The following is a 7,398-nucleotide window of genomic DNA, read 5'->3' as shown; positions in this document are numbered from 1 at the left end:
GAGGGACCCCCCCTCTCCTACCGCCAGGCCCTGTGCCGATCTCCGGCTCCGGCGCCCCACGGCCCGTCTCCCCCGTCGGCGACACGGCCCTTGTCCTCCCCGCTGGCTGCGCACCCTTCGCCGCCCGCCACTCGCCCCCCAGTCCGCTCCGAGATCTGTCGGATGCCAACGGGCTTGGCGGGCTCGCACGATGCTTGGCAGGTTGCCGGGGGCCGCAAGCGCCCGCGCCCGCGTGATCCCCGCCGCCAACGCCGGGGCGCCGAGGCCCGACCTCGCCCCCGCCCCTCCTGGCTGCGTGAGGGGGACTGCCCGCGCTGCCTCGACGCCCACCCGCGGTCGGAGTGCCGGAAGGATATCCGCTGCGCAAGGTGCCGTTTTTTCGGCCACATCGCTAGGCAGTGCCATATCCCCCGGGCCGCCCCTTCCTCCGCCGGCAGTCGCTCCTCCCCTCCCCTACGGCGTCGAGTCCCCTCCCCGTCGACGCCCGGCGACCGCCCTGCGTAGGATGGCTCGGCAGCGTCCACCCGCTCTTCGTCCGGGCTGCTCACGCCCGCGTCCCCCGGGCACACATGCGCCACCAGCAAGCGCCCCTCGTCGGCTTCCCCCATGTCCTCCGGGTGGACCGCGACGGGCCCGCTCGACGACCCCTCGCCGGCGACTTCGGCGCCTACGACGTCCGCGCGCCCCTCCTCGCCGGCCTCGGTTGGTTCCTCCGTCGCCACCCCGCTCTTCGGCCACCCCGCTTCCCGCCCAGCCGCAGCTGTGTGCTACTTGCCCTGCTCCCAGGAGGTCATCAACGCCGAGCGCGCTCTGGAGCGTGCGCTCCTCGTCATCGTCGCGGGTCGGCGCACTAGTGTTTCCCGCGAAGAGATTGCTGAGGCCCTTCGCTCCCAGTGCGGCCTGGCCAACGGCGACTTCTCGGTCCACCGCCACGCCCCGGAGGACTTCCTTGTCCGCTTCACCGACCCCTCGCTCCGTGCCCGCGTCGCCACCAGCCGGGTGCGCACGCCCCGCTTCCGCCTGATCTTCCACCCCTGGGGCCGGACCGCGGGCTCAGAGCCGGTGAAGGCGCGGTTCCTCGTCTCTCTGGAGCTGTTCGGTGTCCCGGACCACGCCTGGCACCGCTCCGCCACCGAGACCCTGCTCTCCCCGTTCTGCAAAATCGAGCACCTCGCGCCGGAGACACGGGACATGTCTGACATGTCCGTCTTCAAGCTCACGGCCTGGACCATCAACCCCGACGCGATCCCGCGCTCCTCCGAGCTGCTTGTGCAGGACGACGACGCGGTGGACCTCGACGCCGACCCGGATCGTGCGGAGCGCCTTGCGCTCGGGCTTGTGCGCTTCCCCGTACGCATTCATGTCGCCTCCTGCCTCGACTACCGCCGTCCATCTCCGCCCCCGCCCTCGCCGCCCTCCGCCGGCGATGCAGGTTCGGGCCCGAGCTCTCCCCCCCCCACGTTGGCCGCGCCAACATGACTTCCTGCCCGCGCAGCCGGACAGTGGGCGCCCTCCTCCTCCTCGTCGGGACGGCCGTCGGCATGGTCGCCGCCGAACGCACGTGCCTCCGCCGTGCCGTGTTTCGGCCGGGATCCTGGGACCCCACCCCGGCAGTATCCCACCTTTTGACCGGGTCCCCACGCGTCAAAGGCTGGGCTCCTCCGTCGTCACCACTCTGTCCACACTGTTGGCCCACCCCAACAACCCTCCACCTGCTGCTGCGGCCCACCCATCCTCTCCTGTGCTTTCCTACGGGACCCAGGGGGATGGAGACGTGGGTGATTCAAACGAGCCAATCGCGGCTGAGCCTTCTCCACGAAGACTACTGGATCGCGCCGTTGTGTCCCCCCCGACCGCACCTGTCTCCAGCTGCCACCCCTCCCCGCCCTTGGATCCCGTGCCAATCCCGCCCGGCTCGGATTGGGTGGCCGGCTCGGCCTCGGGTGCCATGACTGGCGAGGCCCCAGCCTTGGATACCACTGCTATCGCTGATCGGGCCCCTAGGGCCAACGTGCATGCCCCTGTCGCTTCCCCTGGGCCCGCGCTCGTCCCGTCGCTGCATGGCGAGCCCCCCTGCACGGCGATCACCCTTTCTACTGCTGCCTCCAACCCTGGCACCAGCTCCGCTCCGCCCGACGCTACTTTTGAGGCTCGGCCAACCAACCAGGAGCCATCTACAGCTGGGAAGGATGACCTGGCCATGCAACCCATGCAGGCTGCCGTGAGCGACGCGCCCCTTACCGCCTTTGTCGACGCGATTTCCGTCAGGGCATCCTCCATTTTGCCTACCCCCAAGCCACGACGTAGGAAGAAAGAGCTGCCAGCTAACTTTACACCGAGGTGCAGTTTCCGGATCGCCCGCACTGATCTTGGCCTCAGCTCGGAGATGAAGGCGAAATGAGTGCTTCTCCGGCGTCTTGGCCTCATTGCGGACGATGACGCTCCCATTCCCAACGACGTCCTCGACAAGTATGCCCTTCTCTTCGAGCAGCCCCTGGCCGTGGACGTCCTGCAGGCCTTCGCGGACTTCTTTGGTTGGCAGCTTCCCTCTTCGCTGCCCGAGGCGACCCGTGCGGCAAACGCACTTCTCATCGAGGCTTAGCGCCCTTCACCTTGTATCTCGAACGCCTACATCCTCTTTCTATGGATTACAACCTTAAAGCAGTCTTTTGGAACGTTCGTGGCCTCAACTCCGGTGCCAAGCGAACGGCTGTTCGCAGCGTGATCACTGCTACCGCCCCGTCCATCGTTTGTCTGCAAGAAACTAAGCTAGCGACCGCCACCGATTCCATTGTGCTTGACACGCTTGGCCCACTCTTTGAGGATTACTTCTTCCTCCCTGCCACCGGCACCCGTGGGGGCATCTTGCTTGCCTGGCGACGATCGGACCTCTCCCTCTCGAACCCTCTCGTTGGCACGCACCATGTCACGGCACTGGTCACTCCCCAGGCTAGCGATGGCCACTGGTGGATCACCGGGGTCTACAGACCACAGGACAACGGTGCCAAGCTCGAGTTCCTGGCCGAGCTGCACGACGTGCGCGAATCCCGCATAGGCCCGTGGCTCATTGGTGGGGACTTCAACATGATCCTCTCGGCGGCCGAGAAGAGCAATGATAATCTCAACCACCGCATCATGAGCAGGTTTCGACGATTTATTGCCGATGAGGAGCTTCGCGACTTATACATGCACGGCCGCCGTTATACGTGGTCTAATGAGCGCGACCACCCGACCCTGGTCCGCAACGACCGCATCCTATGCACCTCTGGATGGGAGTCTGCTCACCCACACTGCCTCCTGCAGTGCCTCTCCTCGGCAGCATCGGACCACTGCCCGCTCCTAGTCGACTATGTGGCGCGGCCACCCGGAGCTAGACGCTTCCATTTTGAGAGATTCTGGCCAAAGCTTCAGGGCTTCCATGACGTGGTTTCTGAGGCGTGGACTTCCGCTGTACCTGACGCCGATCCTTTCCAGAGGATCGTGAAACGTCTCAAGGCTACGGCGAGACAACTGCAGCGCTGGAGTACGTGCACGATTGGTAATGTTTCCCTGCAGCTCAAGGTTGCGCGGGAGCTCATCGTGCGCCTAGACGCGGCGCAAGACTCCAGACCACTCTCCCATCTCGAGACCTGGCTACGACGGAGGCTCAAGGCTTCGTACCTGGGCCTTGCCTCCCTTGAGAGATCAATCGCGCGGCAGCGGGTGCGCCTTTCCTGGCTTCGGAGCGACGACGCTGCTCTATCCTTCTACAAAATCCATGCGGCCCACCGTAAGTAGCGCAACCTCATGACGAGCCTCCAAGTGGGCCCCAACACTATCACCGATCATGACGCCATGGTTGACGCTGCCTTCGACCACTTCTCTGAGGTGCTCGGTACCGCTTCTCCATGCCCTTCAAGTCCCGCAGTTCGACCTGCTTGTGCTTGACGAGCCCTTCACTGATGACGAGATTTGGGACGCCGTCAAAAGTCTGCCGGCTGGCAAGGCGCCCGGCCCCGATGGCTTCACTTCCGAGTTCCTGGTGGCTTGTTGGGACACAATCAAACATGACTTCCGCGAGGCTTTCAACAAGCTATACTCCTTGAATGGCCACAGCTTCCAAAAACTCAACGAGGCTTTGCTTACTTTGCTCCCGAAGCGTGCGGACGCGAGATCGCTTTATGACTACCGGCCGATTAGTCTCATCCACATTTTCGCCAAGCTTGTCACGAAGCTGCTCTCCCTTCGGCTAGCACCCCACCTACGGTCCATGGTCTCTACAAACCAGAGTGCTTTCATCATCGGACGGTGCATCCACGGCAACTTCATGCTCGTGCAGCAAACGACCCGTCTCCTACACAACCTCAAGGCGCCACGTATGCTCCTCAATCTTGATATCGCGCAGGCTTTCGACAGCGTGTCCTGGCCTTTTCTCCTCCAGGTCTTGACGCACCTTGGCTTCGGGCCACGCTGGGGCGAGCGGATTTCTATCCTTCTCTCCACGGCCTCGACGAGGGTGCTCATCAACGGTCACCTAGGCCCCCCGATTGATCATGCCCATGGCCTTAGACAGGGTGATCCGGTATCCCCCATGCTTTTCACGATCGTGATCGACGTCCTCAACACCATGCTGTTACGGGCTGTGGACACCGGCCTCCTGCACCGCCTCACCACCCGGCACGCGGCATCCAACATACCTCTATACGCGGACGACGTCATCGTTTTTTGTCATCCGGACAGCCATGACATCGCTGCCGTGCGCACCCTACTCCAAGTCTTCGGGAGGGCTTCTGGGCTGCACACAAACTTCAACAAATGCTCAGCAACCCCGATCCAGTGCACTGACTAGCACATCGCTACGATCACCTCCGAGATGCAGTGCCCTGTGGCCCACTTCCCCATCACCTACCTCGGGCTACCTCTCACCGTCCGCAAGACTTGCTCGACGAGTCTGGAGCCAATCATCGACAAGCTCGGCCGCAAGCTCTCCACCTGGCGAGCCTCCATGCTTTCTCAAGGCGATCGCCTTGCCCTAGTGTGGCACGTCCTCTGCGCCATCCCCACGCACTTCCTCACGGCCATCGCCTTCAACAAAACGGCTATCAAGAAGGTGAATCGGATCATCCGCGGATTCCTTTGGGCGGGCCACAAGGAGGTCAACGGAGGCCAATGCCGCGTCAACTGGCAGCGGGTGTCCCACCCCATCTCCCTCGGAGGCCTTGGCATACGCGACATCTACCGCACGGGCCTGTTCCTGCGCGTCCGCTGGCTGTGGCTCCAGCGCACAGACCCCTCACGACCTTGGAGCAACCTTCCTATCCCCCACGACGCCGACGCAAACGCCATCTTCCGCGCCTCCACAAGCTGGCAGCTTGGCTCAGGCGACACTTGTCGCTTTTGGACTGACCACTGGATCAACGGCAAGTCCGTGGCTGAGATCGCCCCTCTCGTCTACACCCTCGTCCCACGGCGCCTCCGCAAGGACCGCAGCGTGCGCGACGGTCTTCACCTACGCTCTTGGGTCTAGGACATACGAGGCGCACTTGGCCCGGCGGCCATGGTGCAATACGTTGACCTGTGGTGCCTGGTGCGACACACACCGCTTTCCTCCACGCCGGACATGCTCTCCTGGCGCTGGACTGCTTTCGCCTCTTACTCGGCGAGCTCCTGCTACAAGGCACTCTTCTTTGGTGCTTGCAAAGACCCCCACTGGCGACTAACCTGGCGTCCATGGGCGCCTCTCCGCATCAGGTTCTTCCTTTGGCTTGCCATGCAAGACCGCTGCTGGACCGCGGAGCGACTTGCCCGCCACGGCTTGCCACACGAGGACACGTGCGCTCTTTGTGATCAGGAGCTCGAGTCCATGCACCACCTCCTCGCGGCCTGTCCGTTCTCGTGTCAGGTTTGGCACGAGGTTCTCGGCTGGGCTCGCATGGCCGTCGATCTTCCATCTGCGGACACACCTTTCCAAACTTGGTGGACTTCCTGCATCGACCGCTCGCCGGCCCCCGTGCGAAAGGGACTCTCCTCCCTCATCATACTCACGGCATGGTGGCTCTGGAAACACTGCAACGCGTGCATCTTCGACCAAGCCAATCCCTCCATCACCCTCGTCTCCGGCACCATTAAGGATGAGGCGCGCCTATGGGCAAAGGCAGGCGCCAAAGGGCTACATAACATCATCCCGGCGAGTAGCTGCTAGGTTAGACTTTAGGGCTGAGTAGACCCTTGGTTCCACTCTGCTCCAACGCTCGTGCACCATGCCTCCGGCGTACATGGCCTTGTAAGCGTTGTAATCCCATGCTACATTCTTCTTCTATCAATACAAAGATACGCAGCTTGCGTATTCGCGAAAAAACTATGTGAGAGACATTTTTCATCAATGATCGGACCTAGAAATATTCAAAAGGGGAATCAAAACTGCTAGTTTTATAGAAAAATTGTAATGAAACTATATTGGGCTATTGGATGGTTTATTCATGAGGTGCCACGTTGAATCTAGAAAAAATTGAAATGCTAATTGTGTCATATGTTCACTCGATTTGTGCTTAGTAAGTAATCTCTCTCTGTGTGAAGAAAAATAGCAGCCATATCCCACAAAATAAACAAGACACGGGCATGCAAGGAACCACATCCGAAATGCCCTAATCAACTCCTAAGAAGAATAAATCGGCTGCCCCTGACCCTCTCTTTTGCAATAGGAAAGCATGAACATGATCTGTGATTCGAGAATGGGTGAGTGGTAAGGCTTAGTCGGGGATCACACGACGATCATGAGGGAGCCAGGGTATTAGGGGAGAAGTGCAAGACAAGGTTTACCATCACAGCGACGACAATGCTCAAATACAAGAAGTTCTTGGTAATAATAGCAACCGAAGGCGGTAGCCAAGAGGGGGAGACGGGGATGGAGCAAGATGAGGTCCTCTGCCATTCTGACGATGACAATCAAATATGACAAATTATTTGGAAAGAAGAGGGGACATAGGCTACAAAACAAAGGGGGAGATGGGGGAGGCTATAGCAATGGCTAAAAGGGATATAAGGAGGGATTGGGGGTTGATGAGTCCATTTTTTGATATTTTTACCCTTCATTTTGTGCCTATTTGGTAGGCTTTGCTGGATTTTACCGCACACACCTTTTTTGCATGTTTTCACCAGGATGTCATTTTGAGATGTGTTTGGGAGTTTAAGGAAATAACAAGAAAGGGTGATAAAATCACGTCAACTAATGTGATAATGCATTACTATAAAGGAATAAAGCACCTGGGAGAGGAAGAAGTCACCAGGAGGCGACCAGAGTGCTCGATGATGCACGGTACAAGCGCAACCACTCGTACCACGTGTCGTCGTCGCCTGGTCAACTATCCCCCCCCCCCGTGTGATCGGATCTCGGATCAAAGCCCAGAGACCCCATATACT

This window comes from Triticum dicoccoides, chromosome 5B (assembly GCF_002162155.2).
Source record: "Triticum dicoccoides isolate Atlit2015 ecotype Zavitan chromosome 5B, WEW_v2.0, whole genome shotgun sequence".
NCBI classification, from domain to species: Eukaryota; Viridiplantae; Streptophyta; class Magnoliopsida; order Poales; family Poaceae; genus Triticum; species Triticum dicoccoides.
This window is presented reverse-complemented; position numbering follows the sequence as displayed.